We start from the raw sequence: 17,461 nt of genomic DNA, 5'->3' as shown, positions 1-17,461 counted from the left end.
AGGCCGTGTTTTTTTGTTTTTTTTTTTTTCCCCCAACTTTAAACTTTTCATTTTGTATTGGGGTATAGCCAATTAACAATGTTGTGGTAGTTTCAGTTGAACAGCGAAAGGACTCAGCCATACGTATACATGCATCCATTCTCCCCCAAATCCCCCTCCTATCCAGCAGGCCTACATGTTAAGTCCCTTCAGTCATGTCCAATTCTTTGGACATGTATGGATGGACTGTAGCCCTCCAGGCTCCTCTGTCCATGGAATTCTCCAGGCAAGACTACTGGAGTGGGCTGCCATTCCCTCCTCCAGGGGATCTTCCCGATCCACGATCAAATCTGTCTCTTACGTCTCGTGCACTCGCAGGTAGGTTCTTTATCCCTAGTGCCACCTGGGAAGCCTCCCTCTCATCCAGGCTGCCACATAAATATAGGTCTTGATTTTAGCTCAGTGAAATTGATTTCAGATTTCTGGTCTCCCAAACTGTAAGAAGAAAAATGCATGCTGTCTTAAGCCATCAAGTTGGGGTTATTTGTTACAGAAGCGAAAGGAAACTACTACAAGCGGTTACTGGATTTTCATGGTGGGCATCACTTGGAATGAGCGGACAGGGATCAGCACACAAAGGTTTATTGAGCACCGCCTCCCCTGCCCTCGGCATTTAGAGCCCTAATTTACTGGTTACAAAAGGTCTGCAAATGTAGGGTGTTATCTCTCCCTTTCAGATGACAAAACAGACTCAGAGAGCTGCAGTCCCTCATCCAAGGTCATTACCCAGTGAGGAGCAGGACTGGAACTGCGGTCCTCACGTTGTGGGTCACTCCGGAGGCCTGACCAAATAATTGCATCCTCAGCCTCTATGGAGCTCTGGCCACCGAGTCTGGGAGTAGCAGCCCTGAAGGGAAGAACTGTTCTTGCCACTGAATTTGATCTGCGTTTCCCCCAAAATACTCAACCAGGAGCCCAGGGCTTTTGCAAGTTCCCCCTGGCTGTGCCTGACTAGGTATGTGAGGAGGTGGAGGGTCAGCTTTCGAGACGGGGGCCATCAGAGCAGGCCTAACTGGGCAGAGGTGAATGAAGCGCAAGGAAAAGTGCCCCCAGGGTCTCCGTAGTGCGTGGACAAGCGGACAGGCCAGAGGTCCCACTGGGCTTCATTTGGTGAGATTCCCAACGGCAGGAAGCGGGTATTTGAGCCGGAGGCCGGAGGGCTCTCCCCAGGAGCTCCCATCATCTGCAAGATTTCCCTTCTGACCTCAGACCCAGTCCTGGCCCGCCCTCTGTCTCTGCGCTTGCGCAGAGCCTCCGCCCTTACTTCGGGACCAGCCCTGGTTCTCACGTCTCTCTGCCCGGCCCTCCTTCCCTCGCTCCCTCCTCTGTCTGTGATCCCAGCCCTTTCCTTTGTCACTTCTTTCCTCTGTCACCTTCTGATTGTTGGCATCCCGGTCCAATAAAGTTTGTAGACTCCCGGTCACTGGTATTTTTAAACTATTAGTTAAATCCACTTTTTAATAAGACAATACATGTCAAAGTCAAATGATACTGACAGACAATGAACGTTGCAATGCCGTCTTTCACCTGTTTCCCTAAGCTATTTCTTCTTTTCGCCTCCATGTTTCTTAATATTATGCTTCTTTGCTCTTTCTTTGCTAACTAATTTCAAACATCCGATCTCTTTCCTGTTTTCCTAGACAAGGATCCAGTGCTCTTATATCCTCATCAATGTCCCCCCTGCCCCCTTCTACTTTATTTCCCATACAGTTATAACAATTTGGGGTTAAATTGATAGTCAGTGTTTGCATTATTATTATTATGACTATTATATTTTTTTTCACTGATAAGCCAAATGCTGTATCTCTTTCTTGTGCAACTTTTCCTTCCCTTTATTAACACTTGCCTTTTTCATTTTCATTCTTGTATTGAGATAAAATTGACGTATAACATTGTGTAAGTTTAAGGTGTACAGTGTGATGATTTGATACATTGATCTGCTTCAAGACGATGACCACAGTAGGGCTGGTTAAGACATCCACACATCCATCACCTTACATAATTGCCATTTATTTTTGGTAGAGAGAACATTTAAAATCCAATCTCTTAGCAACTTTCAGATATATAATATAGTATTGTTCACCATATCCACCGTGCTGTAGATTATATCCCCAGATCTTACTCATTCTGTAACTAGAAACTTGTACACTTTGACCAACATCTCTCCATTTCCCCCATCCCCCAGGCTCTGGCAACCAACATTCTATTCTATATTTCTTTGAGTTCTACCTTTTCAGATTCCGCATATAAGTGATATAATGATTGTCTTTTTAATTTGATTATTTTCTGGTTGATTTCATATTTAATCTTTACACAGTAGTCTGACATCTCGCCATCAATGCAGTTTTCAAACAGAATCATGGAATAAATAAATGTGCCTTTCCTCTGTCCCCCATCCATCTCCTCCCAAGCTCTTCCTGGAGTCCTCCACTCTTCAGCTGTCCTCTGGTTGTCCTGTCAGTATTCTTGGACTCCCTTCATGTCTTCCCAGTGTTGGTTTCTGTGTTCCCTACATCCTGAGTCTTTGTCTTTTTCAGTTTATCCCTTTGCTCTACTGGAGCACATCCTGCAAAACCTTTCTAAAGAAGGTGCATAGGAAGTCCACTTTTGGAGATCAGCTTGTCTGAGAAGGTTTCATTTTGCTTGTGTGCTAGATTTGGTAGCTTGTCTGGATCAGAAGAGATTTCCCTTTTAAATTTTGATGATGTTGCTTCATTGCCTTCCAGCTTCCAGTGCTGTTAGTGGGAAATCTGATGCTATTCTGAGTCCTGATCTTTGATGATTCCTTTATAGGAAAAGTCCTCTTTAAGATCTTTTCTTTATCCCTGGTGTATGTGCCTTAGTGTGAATCTCTTTTGTTTTCCCTTCACTGGCTTTCAATCTAGAGAGTCCTGTTTTTCACTTCTGAGAAATTTTCCCAGTACTTCTTCAGGAATTTCCCTACCCTGACTTTTCCTGTTTCTCTTTCTGATTCCTATAAGTCAGATGTTAGGGTTCTAGAACAACCTCATAGTTTTCTTGCCTTTTCTCTGCTGTTTTCAAAGTCCCTATCTTTTCATTCTCCTCTTTGGGAGGTTACCCTGACTTTCTTTTCCCTGTCTCTCCCATAAATATTTGCCATCTGTCTCTCCTGATTCTGTCATTGTCCCAGGTTTGTGGGGTAGAGCAGGAAACAGTGCAGAAAACGTTTCTGTTCTCATGGGGATCGTAGTCCAGTAGAGGGAGAGAAAGAGAGAACAGCTGGTAACTGGACCAATTATTGGTTAGGTGGGTTAAGAGCTAAGAAGTAAAAAAGTCCGTGTAAGGGTATAGAAAGGGACATTTTTTGATTGGGTCCTTAGGGAAAAAGTCTCTACTGAGGTCATAGTAGAGCAGAGATCTTCCAATTCCCGGCCCCCACCGCCTTTTTTGGTTGCACCACGGGTGTGTGGGATCTTACTTCCTCCTGAGCCGCACCGCCACCCCCTGCAGTGCAAGTGCAGAGCCTTAATCACTGGACCTCCAGGGAAGTTCCCATCTTCCAACCTTTAATTCTGCTACCTGTTTAAAACAGTTTCTAAGGGCTTTTGTTAAATGATTAACCTTTTCAAAAAATAATATTTACTGTCGTAGCCATTTTCAAGTACGTTCACACGGTCGTATAACCACACCATCCATCCCCAGAACTCCTTTCATCTTCTAAAACTGAAACTCTTTACCCGTCAAACAATTCCCCGATCCACCACCCCCCGCCACAGCTCTGGCAACCACCCTGTTACTTTCTGTCTCTATGAACTTGACACTCCAGGTAGTGCCTCGAAGTGGAATTCCATAATGTTTATCCTTTTGTAAATGGTTTCTTTTACATACAGCATAGTGTCCTTACAGTTCATCTGTGTGGTGGATTGTGTTATTTATTTATTTATGGCTGCACTGGGTCTTCCGTTGCTGTGTGGACTTTGTCTAGTTGTGGCAAGTGGGGCTACGCTCGAGCTGCAGTGCGTGGGCTTCTCACTGTGGTGGCGTCTCTTGTTTCGGAGCACAGGCTCCAGGATGTATCAGTTCAGGGGTTGTGGTGCATGTGTTTGGTTGCCCCAAGGCAGTTCCTGGACCAGGGATCGAACCTGTGTCCCCTGGTTTGGTAAGCAGATTCTTAACCAATGGACCACTACGGAAACCCATGTCATTCTTTTTTTAAGGCTGGATAATGGAGGGATTGGGGGCAGGAGGAGAAGGGGACAACAGAGGATGAGATGGCTGGATGGCATCACTGACTCGATGGACATGAGTTTGAGTGAACTCCAGGAGTTGGTAATGGACAAAGAGGCCTGGCATGCTGCGATTCATGGGGTCACAAAGAGTCAGACATGACTGAGCAACTGAACTGAACTGAATAATCCATTAGGACTTTCCAGGTGGCGAAGTGGTAAAGAATCCACCCGCCAAGAGACACGGGTTTGATCCCTGGGTCAGGCTTGCCTGCAATGGCAATCCACTCCAGTATTCCTACCTGAAAAATCCCATGGACAGAGGAGCCTGGTGGGCTCCAGTCCACAGGGACTCATAAGAGTCAGACACGACTGAGCGACTAAGCACAGTAATCCATTGTGTGCCTGTGCCACGTTTGTTTACTCACTTATTCATCCCTAGACGTTTGGGTTGCTTCCAGTTTTTGACTGTTGTGAACAATGCTACTATGGATGTGGGTGTACAGAATAACTTTGAGACTCTGCTTTCAGTTCTTTGTGGTATATACCCAGAAGTGGAATTACTGGATTTTATGTTGATTCTATGTTTAATTTTTGAGGAGCTGCCATACTCTTTTCCACAGTGGCTGTTCTATTTGACATTCCTACCAACAGTGCACAAGCTTTCCAGTTTCTCCTTAGCCTCTCCAACACTTGCTATTTTCTGGGTTTTGTGTGTTGTTGTTGTTGTTTGGTTTTTAGCCATCTTAATGAGGGTGAATGCATCCTTTTTATAGCCACTTGTTCTATCTTTATCTTTCATGAATACAATACCTTAACTTTGAGGATATTAGTTCAGTTCAGTTCTATCACTCAGTCGTGTCCGATTTTTTGCGACCCCAAGGACTGCAGCATGCCAGGCCTCCCTGTCCATCACCAACTCCCAGAGTTTACTCAAACTCATGTCCATTGATTTGGCGATGCCATCCAACCATCTCATCCTCTGTCTTCCCCTTCTTCTCCAGCCTTCAATCTTTCCCAGCATCAGGGTCTTTTCCAATAAGTCAGTTCTTCGTATCAGGTGGCCAAAGTATTGGAGTTTCAGCTTCAGCATCAGTCCTTCCAATGAATATTCAGGACTGATTTCCTTCAGGATGGATTGGTTGGATCTCCTTGCAGTCCAAGGGACTCTCAAGAGTCTTCTCCATCACCACAGTTCAAAAGCATCTATTCTTTGGCACTCAGCTTTCATTATAGTTCAACTCTCACATCCTTACATGACTACTGGAGTAAAAGCTATGACTAGATGGACCTTTGTTGGCAAAGTAATGTCTCTGCTTTTTAATATGCTGTCTAGGTTGGTCATAACTTTTCTTCCAAGGAGTAAGCGTCTTTTAATTTCATGGCTGCAGTCACCATCTGCAGTGATTTTATAGCCCCCCAAAATAAAGTCTGTCACTGTTTCCATTGTTTCCCCATCAATTTGCCATGAAGTGATGGGACAAGATGCCATGATCTCCGTTTTCTGAATGTTGAGTTTTAAGCCAACTTTTTCACTCTCCTCTTTCACTTTCATCAAGAGGGTCTGCCGGGAGCCGGAGAGAGGCACTCCACTCATGACAAAGGTCATGAGGAAGGAGATTTGGCATACGCAAAGGCAGGATCGAGCCTCAGGAGTCCCCCTGGATATTCTCGAGCATCTACCCCCAAAAACCAGAGTCTGCCTACTTTATTGCTTTGTGCTCTCACCTCTGACTTTACTGGGGGCTGTCCCCCACCACCATCTCTCTCTGATAAAGAGTTAACTTACAGCTCCAATTAATAAAATTTCTGGGCATTAGGAGTGTTTAAATCTAAACCCCTCAGATAGCTCTCTAACTCGCCTGACAAGTTTACCTGGACTCCTACAGCTATGCATATGATTGTTTACAGTCTCTCAGCCTCGAGAGGCACGGGAAGTTTAAGATATTCAAATAGCTTAGAGCCTCTCAGAGAGTTAGAAACTGTCAGAATAAAACTAGTAAAAGATTTCATTGATGAGCCAATGCTTGCTGCCAAGTTTCCACATCCCCTGTGTTGTATCCTTGAATGTGTATTAATTAATATAGTTGGTATGTAGAAAAAATAAGTAGTGGCCTTGGTGTTAGCAACTTTAGACCCTTAAGGTAATAAATTCTTTCCTTTGTTGTAAACCCACTGCACCTCTGCCCTATAGGAATGCAACTTTATCTAACACCTTCGGAAGATGGCGCCAAACCGTAAAATAATTACTCTTAGAGAAAATAAGTCTTATGGTTGACAAGCCTTTGTCAGAGTCATAAAATGTTAACAGGCCTTCTGGCCAGAAGATGATATAAATCACCTAAATCATTTGTATGCGATAAATTTGCAGGAAAGAAACCCTGGTTTTTGATAAGGATCAAAGACTGCTGATTTTGCACCCCCTATTATCCTCTATGTGTAACTTAGGGTATAAAAACCCCTGTTGAAAATAAAGCTACGGGCCTTGCTCACCAAAGCTTGGATTCCCCATGTCATTCTTTTTCTCAATTTCCAGCTGAGTCTCCATCTGGAGCGCAGCGGTCCTCTGCAACCATATATTTGCCTGGGCTTCTAATACCCACTTGAGAAGGTGTCTAAGGTGGGGCACTTTCCGCTATTCGAGAGGGCACCTGCGGCCTCCGTGGTCAGAGCTAACCTGGTGTCACAGGTTATATTGATTTTCCACGTAAACCAAGCTACTCAGCCTCTTTTCTCCACTGAATTTTCCTACTGAGCTATCCTCATTCTATTACTCTTTATATCTTTGATTAATATTTAAATTAATCACCGACACCATCTCCCCTTTGAATACCCTGGATCAGCCGCAGCTGGACCTCGGCAAGGGTCTTTAGTTCTTCTTCGCTTTCTGTCAAAAGTGTGGTGTTATCTGCATATCTGAGGGTATTACTTACACCCTTTTTTTTTCCCCCCAAACCACTCTTTTAAAACACGTCTGCATTCTCCCTGGGCGTCCAGGTTTCCTCTTCATTTGTCTGTTCTGGCCTCTCCTTTGTGCTGGAAACTCTCCAGGTGGAGACCCTTTAGCTGCTGCCTCCCATTTGAAAAGTAAAGAACCCATTAGGAGATTGATATTGAATAGAGGATTGGAGGCAGTGTGTGTGTGTGTATTTGTAGAGAGACAGTGTATGTGGGGTGTGTGAGGTTAGAGCTGCTGACTGCTGTGGATTTCCAGTACAGCAACTGGGTGCTGAGCTGACCTTTTGCTGGTGAACTCTCGAATCTCAAGTGTCAGTACTTGCATGTCTCTTTTCTGAGGCCATTTAATTTCTCCAGAGAAGACTCTCCCATCCCACCTAGGAGGTGTGAGCCTGTCTATCTTCTAGAAACTGGAGTGGAGGCTGGGAGCTCTTTGGCCGGCGTATCGATTTCCACCCGCCTCTCTGGTTTTCAGCCCATGCCCTCTGCTGGACTCACTGTCCCCTGTCCTGGGGGCTGAGGCCCCTGGGATTGGATGGGGGAGCGGGCGGTGTCCTGCGGGTCTCTGGCCTCACATGCTCACTGTCCGCCCATGCTCCCCGCTTAGCCTGTGTGGTGCCCGGAGCTCTGCATACACTTCCCAGCCCCTCAAAACTGACCAACTCCTCTCCACTTCACTCGTCTCCTCTCTTCCTTCTTGTCCTTTGCCTTCGTGTTATTTACCATTTATATCTATTTTGTATCTTTTTAAAATTCCTTTACTTCCTTTACTTTTAGTTTTGAGAGGAAGCCCAAATAAATGTAGGTGATCAATCACCATGTTTAAATTTCTGTGTTTTTTTTTAAACAAAACTTTCTCAAATTATAAAAACAATTTGTGTTCCTTTAAAGGACTAGAAGGAGGGGAAAAAAATAAGCCATTCACAGATGACAAATACTTTTCATAAGGCATATTTTCTTTTACTTATTATTCTTCAAATGATTTTGCATATTTCAAATCAGACATTAAAGAAAACTTTATGTTCTGCTTTTTTCCACTTACAGTATCACAATATGAGCATCCTCATGTTATGAAACTTTGGAAATGTTTGTAATGGCTGTGACAGTAATCGATTCTGTGTTGTACTAAATTTTGCTTAATTATGCTATTGTTTAACTGGTGGTCTGTTTTCAATGGTAAGTTTTATACAAGGTTAAAGATGTTTGTGCAAAAAGTTTATTTTAACCTTTTTAATGAGGGAGGTTTTTTACAAAATGGGAGAGGTTTTTGCCATAGGCTAATGTAGAAGGTTGAATGGTAGTCCCCCAAAAGATACGTCAGATACTAATCCCTGGGACTTGCATATGCTCACATGTGCTCAGTCGCTTACTAGTGTCTGACTCTAGGGACCCCGTGGACTGTAGCCCGCCAGGCTCCTCTCTCCATGGGATTCTCTAGGCAAGAATAGTGGAGTGGGTAGCCATTTCCTTCTCCAGAGGACCTTCCTAACCCAGGGATCAAACCTCCATCTCCAGCGTCTCCTTCATTGGCAGGCGGATTCTTTACCATTCTGCCACGGGGGAAGGTGACTTTAATTGGAAAAGGAGACTTTGCAGAAATGAGGCAGGGAGATGATCCTGGAATATCTGGGAGAGTCTAAACCCAATGACAAATGTCTTTATATGAGACAGAAAAGGCGACACAGACACAGAGGAGAAGGTGACGTGACGATAGAGGCAGAGATCGGGGTGATGCAACCAGAAGCCAAGGAACCCAGCAAACACCAGAAGCTGGAGAAGTGAAGAACGGGTCTTCCTTGAGAGTCCTTGAAGGCAACCTGGCCCTGCCAACACCTGCTTTTAGACTTCAGCCTCCAGAGCTGGGAGAGAATAGACTTCTGTTGTTTTCAGCCATCAAAGCTGTGTTGCGTTGTCATGGTGACCCCAGGAAACCACTGCAGGTAGATTCTAAGAAGTGCTCTTGGTCAGAGATACTAAATATTTGTATATTGTCAAATTAAGTCCAAAAAGAAGTTTATATAGCTACTACTAGTCTAACACACCCATTTTTAGTGTTTCTTTCTTTTTTTTTTTTTAAACCTTTTTATTTTGTATAGGGGTAGAGTTGCTTAACGGGCTTCCCGGGTGGTGCTAGTGGTAAAGACTATGGCTGCCAGTGCAGGAGATGCAAGGGACAAGGGTTCCATCCCTGGAACAGGAAGATTTCCAGAGTAGGAAATGGCACCTCACTCCAGTCCTCTTGCCTGGAAAATCCCATGGGCAGAGGAACCTGGCGGGCTACAACCCAAAGAGCTGCAGAGTCAGACGCTACTGAGCGACTGAGTACGTAGCTGATTAACAACTGTGATAGATGTGATAGTTTCAGACGACCAGTGAGGGGACTCAGCCATACACATATTAATACTTGGATCCATTCTCCCCAAAACTCCCCTCCCATCCAGGCTGCCACAGAGCACTGAACAGAATTCCGTGTGCTCCACAGTAGGTCCTTGTTGGTTATCCATGGCAGTTTCTTTCACACTGTGGCACTGAATCAGCCTTCACCGAGGGCTCCCTCCATCGCAGCATGGGGCATGTCATGAGGGCCAGTATCTCTGCCTTGTTTCGTGCTGTGTCCCCAGTGCTTAGACTCCCACTCGGCAAACCACAGAGGCTTACTACTTGGATGGATGGTGACGGGGTACAGGTCTGACTAAGATGCGACTCCTGTGGGCCTGATGAACGTCCTGGTTGAGCACCAGAACACTCTACGGGGAGAGTGGAATCTGCCCGGGGGCCAGGGAGGTGCAGAGCAGGGCATCTCCTGGGTCAATAGGAGGCAGTGCCTGCGCTGGGTCTGGGATGACAATGATCTTGGTTGCCGCCAGCCAGCGCCAACCAGCCCTTCTCGCTAGGTCATCTTTGCTGCACCCAAGTCCCATCAAGGCCAGCTCCTGGTGCACAGGTGATGGAGGTGGCCCGTCTGAATGGCTGGGGGCCCTGTGGGGCCTTGGGTTGTGCTCAACAGTCAGGGTGCAGCAAGAGCTGTACTTTGGCTTTGAGTGTGTGACAGGCCCTGATGGGTTGCACTGCACTTGTGTGTACACACACACACGCACGCACACACATTCAAGTGTGTGCATGCATAGGTGATATTCCTTCTGGCCAGAGGCTCTACTGAGCTGCAGGCAGCCCCCGCTTAGACCCTGCTTCCAGGACCCCTACTCTTGGCCCTCTCTGACTTTCTCTAGGAGCTCCCTTCCCGCAGGACATTGAGTCAATGGGGCCGAGGAGCTGCGCGCACCCGAACCTCCTTCTTTCTTCCTCCCTGAGACCATCCCATGGGTAACCGGGACCCAGGAACTCCCTGCCCCAGTGCCCAGGGTCTTCTGTGAGCCTCTAGCCCAGTCTGTGCCCCCCCAACCCCATGGGGCAAGGACAGCACCATCACAACAGTGGATGGATGGAGGATGGACCCCTGCCCAAAGGATGCGGGAGCAGCCGTGGACAGACACTGAACTCAGCAATCCGTGCCCACACTCAGCGCCCTGGGTGCTGGGTGGGGAAGGGGAGTCTCAGGAGCTGGTCTGTACTCTGTGCCCCTGCTCCTCCAAGTGGCCCTCACTGCCCCCTGCATATCAGCATTTAGCAGGCCACTGAGGGCTGCAGATTCAGGCAACAGCTTCCTGCCAGGCGGGGCTTGTCTGTGACTCACACAGGATCTCCTAGATCGCCTAGTCGGGCTCTGTGTGGACAGGATCATCACTAACAACCCAAGCTTCTCAGGCCCCACCAGGGCTGCCTCTGGCCCCGGGTACCCTAGATCAGTTTGACCCCTGGGTGCTGGGGACTGAGTAGCTGGGTAGTAAGCACCTCCTCCACTGGCCTCCAATAAAGACCTAGACACCACGGCCCAAGTTAGCATCCCTGGTGGGCATCACTTGGCACATGTCACATCGGTGTGGGAGAATGAACTGCTGTCCAAGAGGGTCCACTAGGGAGGGGCAGCTGGGAATCCATCTCTCCCGGACTCTGCCCTGTGCACCTTTTATCTTCACTTTAATAAAAGTCTGTACCCTTTCACTGTAATAAATCATCGAAGAGGTCTTCCGAGTCCTGTGATTCCTTCTGATGGGTCTTGGGGATGCCCTGGCACAGTGCCAGCATCTCCAGGTGGCCGGGCCTGGAGCCCCTATTCTTCCCTGTGTCCACCTCTCATTCACTTCTTACAAACCCATCATTGCCAGGCTGACCTCATGGCCCCTGGCCCTGCGGCCAGGATGCCCTCTAGCACAGCTGGCTCCAGACTAAACATTACGCAAGGATTGTTTTAATGACTCAAGAGAGCCTACGGGGGTAGAGAAACTGGCCCACAGGCTACGGTCCATGCACCTGGACTTGTTCTCTGCAGAGCCTGTCTTTCTAGCTTAGATCCCTTGTCGTCCCCACTCCCCAAAAGCCCACTCCCGTGTCCCTGCACTTTTCAAGGTCTGAGCCAAGACCGAAGCAGTGCTAAGCCCCCTTTTCCCCACCTAGAGCCAGTCTCCTAACTGGGGTTTCCTGCCCTGTTCTAGCCTCCTTCTGGGGCCAGTGTCCCCGGAAAGGACCTCTGACCTCTGTGCCAGGAGGCACGCAGCTGTGAGGCACACATAGTAAGGGCACTGCCAAGGGGCGGGGATGGGGCGTTGCCTTGCAGTATGACTTCGGGTGAGCTGCTCCTCTTCCACGCCTTCCAACGTCACTTGCATTTTCATCTGTTCCTCTGATCAACTGTGTAAGTGTTTACTGAGGTTAACAGAATTGATCAACAGAGGAAGGTGGTGGAGGGGGGGAGGGTAGTGATGTATCAGGAGTTTGGGATTAGTGTAAAAATGGCTTCCCAGATGGTGCTAGTGGTAAAGAACCTGCCTGTCAATGCAGGAGACATGAGATCTGATCCCTGGGTTGGGAAGATTCCCCTGGAGGAGGGCATGGAAACCCTCTCCAGTATTCTTGCCTGGAGAATCCCATGGACAGAGGAGCCTGGCAGGCTGCAGTCCATGAGGTCGCAAAGAGTTGGGCACAACTGAAGTGACTTGGTACGCACATGCATATACATAAAATAGAAAACCAACAAGGATTCACTGTATAGAACAGGAAGCTCTACTCAGTATTTTTTAATAAAATATAGGGGGAAAGAATCTGAAAAACATATATATATATATATATATATATATATATATATATGAATTGAATCACTGTTATACACCTGAAATGAGCACAGCATTGTAAATCCACTATACTTCAATAAAAAATACAAGTACATGAAAAAAAAACTTGTATGAGTGTAGACGTTACAGTCAGATATAGTTAATGCACTATCTTAAATATGCTTTAACATTAATTTTATTTATTTATTTTTAACCTGAATTTTAAATTGTGCCAGTGAGAATACTGAGGCACAGAGGAGTTGAGTGACTTGGCCAGGGTCACACAGTTGAAAGAAGTGAAAGACTTGGAATCCAAGCCCAGGCTTCTACTAATTTAGTGATGCATAGGTATTATGTGCATGTGTTTTCAGTCACTTCAGTTGTGTCCGACTCTCTGCGAATATGGGAGCAAGTTGCCATGCGCTTCTCCAGGGGATCTTTCCAACCCAGGGATCGAACCTGCATCTCCTGCATTGCAGACAGATTCTTTACCCACTGAGCCACCTGGAAAACCCACATACATATTATAACATATGTATTTAGGAGTACTGCTTTCTTCCCAGTTTATGAAACAACTATTAAAATGCTCTATCAGCAGTTTCAACACCAATATCTCTTGTCATGTCTAGAGAACTTGAGGTCTGTAACAAGTTTTCCACAGCAGGATTTCCCAAACTTTACTGCGAATATAAACCACCAAGGGATCCTGTTAAAACACAGATTCAAATTCCACATTCTAACAAGCTCTGGGCCTGGGGAGAAGATGCTGGTGGGAAGGCCATAGAATGAGAAAGTCCTAGAAGCCCATGTCTTTGATTTTTATTTAAGTTGTCTGAAATGGCGCAGTTTGAATCCATGCATGACCCGTTCTGTGGAAATTTTACCTTAAGCATACAGGACACTTGATATTCCTCTCCTCCCTGTAGATGTTTAACCATGGTCTCTATGATGTAATTACCTTGTTGTTGTTCAGTCACTCAGTCATGTCAGACTCTGCAGCCCCATGGATTGCAGCATGCCAGGCTTCCGTGTCCTTCACCATTTCCCAGAATTTGCTCAAACTCATGTAATTACCTACTGGTTTGCTTTTTTTTTCTACCGGTTTGATTTTTAAGGGTTCCTCTGGTGGCTTACTCCTGGGAAGGAAAGTTATGACCAACCTAGATAGCATATTCAAAAGCAGAGACATTACTTTCCAACAAAAGTCCATCTAGTCAAGGCTATGGTTTTTCCAGTGGTCATGTATGGATGTGAGAGTTGGATTGTGAAGAAAGCTGAGCACCAAAGAATTGATGCTTTTAAACTGTGGTGTTGGAGAAGACTCTTGAGAGTCCCTTAGACTGCAAGGAGATCCAACCAGTCCATTCTAAAGGAGATCAGTCCGGGGTGTTCACTGGAAGGACTGATGCTGAAGCTGAAACTCCAATACTTTGGCCACCTCATACAGAGTTGACTCATTGGAAAAGACTCTGATGCTGGGAGGGATTTGGGGCAGGAGGAGAAGGGGATGACAGAGGATGAGATGGCTGGATGGCATCACTGACTCGATGGACATGAGTTTGGGTAAACTCTGGGAGTTGGTGATGGACAGGGAGGCCTGGCGTGCTGCGATTCATGGGGTCGCAAAGAGTTGGACACGACTGAGCAACTGAACTGAACTGAACTGGTTGCTCAGATGGTAAAGAACCTGCCTGCAATGCGGAAGACCCAGCTTCCATCCTTGGGTTGGGAAGATCCTCTGGAGAAGGGAATGGCTACCCACTCCAGTATTCTTGCCTGGAGAATTCCATGGACAGAGGAGCCTGGAGGGCTGTAGTCCATGGGGTTGCAAAGAGTCAGGCACAACTAACATTTTCACTTTCGCTTTGCTTTTTAAAGTGATGCTCAAAGATTTGTTTATAATGACATTCAGCATTCCAGCTGGGGCTGTAGATTGCATCTGGTTTAAGTGCTTTGGCCAAGATAGCTCCCAGGAGGTCATTTCAGGCTGTTGTGGCTTCCCCAGGTAGAACGTAGTGATTTAAACCCAAGTAATGGAAAGAGTTTCATTGAGTTAGACAAGGCTGTGGTCCTAGTGTGATTAGATTGACTAGTTTTCTGTGAGTATGGTTTCAGTGTGTCTGCCCTCTGATGCCCTCTTGCAACACCTACCGTCTTACTTGGGCTTCTCTTACTTTGGACGTGGGGTATCTCTTCACGGCTGCTCCAGCAAAGCGCAGCCGCTGCTCCTTGGCTTGGACGAGGGGTATCTCCTCACCATTGCCCCTTCTGACCTTGAACGTGGAATAGCTCCTTTAGGCCTGAAAGAGGAGAGTGAAAAAGTTGGCTTAAAACTCAACATTCAGAAAACGAAGATCATGGCATCTGGTCCCATCACTTCATGGGAAATAGATGGGGAAACAGTGGAAACAGTGTCAGACTTTATTTTTTTGGGCTCCAAAATCACTGCAGATGGTTACTGCAGCCATGAAATTAAGATGCTTACTCCTTGGAAGGAAAGTTATAACCAATCTAGACAGCATATTCAAAAGCAGAGACATTACTTTGCCAACAAAGGTTCATCTAGTCAAGGCTATGGTTTTTCCAGTGGTCATGTATGGATGTGAGAGTTGGACTGTGAAGAAGGCTGAGCACCGAAGAATTGATGCTTTTAAACTGTGGTGTTGGAGAAGACTCTTGAGAATCCCTTGGACTGCAAGGAGATCCAACCAGTCCATTCTGAAGGAGATCAGCCCTGGGATTGCTTTGGAAGGACTAATGCTAAAGCTGAAACTCCAGTGCTTTGGCCACCTCATGCGAAGAGTTGACTCCTTGGAAAATACTCTGATGCTGGGAGGGATTGGAGGCAGGAGGAGAAGGGGACGACACAGGATGAGATGGCTGGATGGCATCATTGACTCGATGGACATGAGTTTGAGTGAACTCCGGGAGTTGGTGATGGACAGGGAGGCCTGGTGTGCTGTGATTCATGGGGTCGCAAAGAGTCGGACACGACTGAGCGACTGAACTGAACTGAACTGAATGGAAAGAGTGGGCTTCCCCAGTGGCTCAATGGTAAAGAATCCACCTGCACTGCAGGAGACATGGGTTCAATCCCTGGATCGGAAATATCCCCTGGAGGAGGAAATGGCAACCCATTCCAGTATTCTTGCCTGGAGAATCCCATGGACAGAGGAGCCTGATAGGCTACAGTCTGTGGGAACACAAAAGAGACAGACACGACTTAGCAAATAAACAGCAAGTGATATAATAAGTGGAAAGAATGTCTTTCACCCTTTGTCTTATTCAGGACGCTTGTCAACACCTAAAATGAGCTTGTATCTGTAGGTACACAGGCATGTGTGTATATGTCTGTATGTGCACAGGACTCTATGAATGTACGTGTGTGTGTGTGTGTGTGTGTGTGTGTGTGTGTCTGTGTGTGACGGTAGGCTGCTGCTGCTGCTGCCAAGTCGCTTCAGTCGTGTCCGACTCTGTGCGACCCCATAGATGGCAGCCCACCAGGCTCCCTCGTCCCTGGGATTCTCCAGGCAAGAACACTGGAGTGGGTTGCCACCTCCTTCTCCAATGCATGAAAGTGAAAGGTGAAACTGAAGTCGTTCAGTCGTGCCCGACTCCTAGCGACCCCATGGACTGCAGCCTACCAGGCTTCTCCGTCCATGGGGTTTTCCAGGCAAGAGTACTGGAGTGGGGTGCCCCCTTGCCAAATGCAGCCTCTGTTCATCTTATTTTATTAGGTGCTTAATACATATTTTAAGCTTTAAGTACTAAGTGGGTAAAACCCCTGCATAATCTCACATTTAACTCCAAACACTAAAACATTAGGATTATATGTGTCTTTGAGATGCTATTTTCTGAACGTTTTTTGTTGTCACGGGTAGGTCACACTATGGATATCCAGCAGATGGCGCTGTTTCCCCAGGACTGAGCCCCTCCACGCGCCGTGGCCTCTGCCTGGCTCCCTTTCTATTACAGGACTTGGGCTTAGCCACGCTGAGACATACTCTGATCTTCCCTGAATAATCCTCCATGAAAAAATTAAATTAGGCAGACTTATATATGTCCCCAGGTAGAGCCCTGTTTCCCCCACGTTTCCTCCCAGTGAAGGGAATCTTGCGTCCTTCCCTGGCTTTAAAGGGGCTCAAGGAGGTGTATTTTGGCACCCAATAAAATCATATTGGCATCCAATCCTATCAGAAACGCCTAGTGGATCTCAGGTCCTTTTCTTGCCCCTGGAAATGCCTCCTTTAACAGCCAGAATTGGGTGGTTTGCTTTTCCCAGGCTGAGAGCTGTCCAAGGAAGAGGATGGACAGAAGGGAATTTGGAGACAGAAGACCGGGATCAGGATCCTGGCTCCCACTTACATCAGAGAAGCCTCTTCAGCCCTCTAAGACTCAGTTTTCTCAACTGTAAAATGGAGATAATCATAGTGTCTCCTGTCAAAGAATAAATCAGACACAGGTAATAACAAGCACATTACTTTGCTTTTGTACAAGGCAAACTAACACTAGATTGATTTCCATGTAGCCAAAGCAAAGACAGGATTTGTATACGAGACAGAGGAGTGAGGGAAAAGGAGAAATACCAGGCGTTTGGAGATGGCCAACCTCAATGGATGTGAATTTGAGCAAACTCTGGGAGATAATGGAGGACAGGGGAGCCTGCAGTCCGTGGGGTCTCAAAGAGTCGGACACAACTTAGCAACCGAAAGACAACAATAATTTTGTTCTGTTTTTCTTTGGTGAGATGCTGAGTGGCTGGCATCACCAAGGGGCCAGGCAGAGTATTCTGCTCTTGGTCCATGGATGGGCCTTTAAGAAAGCAGTTTGAGTTGTTTGTGGGTCTCCAAAAACCTTTGGGGCTTATCTGCCATCTTCAGGACAAGCTGTGTTCTGTGTGGTGTCTGTCATCAGAGTTGCTGGCAGTGTCCCGCCCGCTTCCCCCCATGTCTCCTGTGTTCTAGGTCAGTGCAATCAACATCCTTGGGATTCTTTGCTTATCACCCTGCTCCTCGCGAGAATAGAGGCCCACTGTGGGCAGATACGGGCCTGTCTTGCTCACTGCTATACTGGGGGGCTGTTTCCCTGGTGGTCTCCCCTTGGCCCTTT

Source organism: Bubalus bubalis, chromosome 20 (assembly GCF_019923935.1).
Source record: "Bubalus bubalis isolate 160015118507 breed Murrah chromosome 20, NDDB_SH_1, whole genome shotgun sequence".
In the NCBI taxonomy this organism is placed as follows: Eukaryota; Metazoa; Chordata; class Mammalia; order Artiodactyla; family Bovidae; genus Bubalus; species Bubalus bubalis.
The sequence above is the reverse complement of the archived record's forward strand: the minus strand, read 5'-3'. Positions refer to the sequence as shown.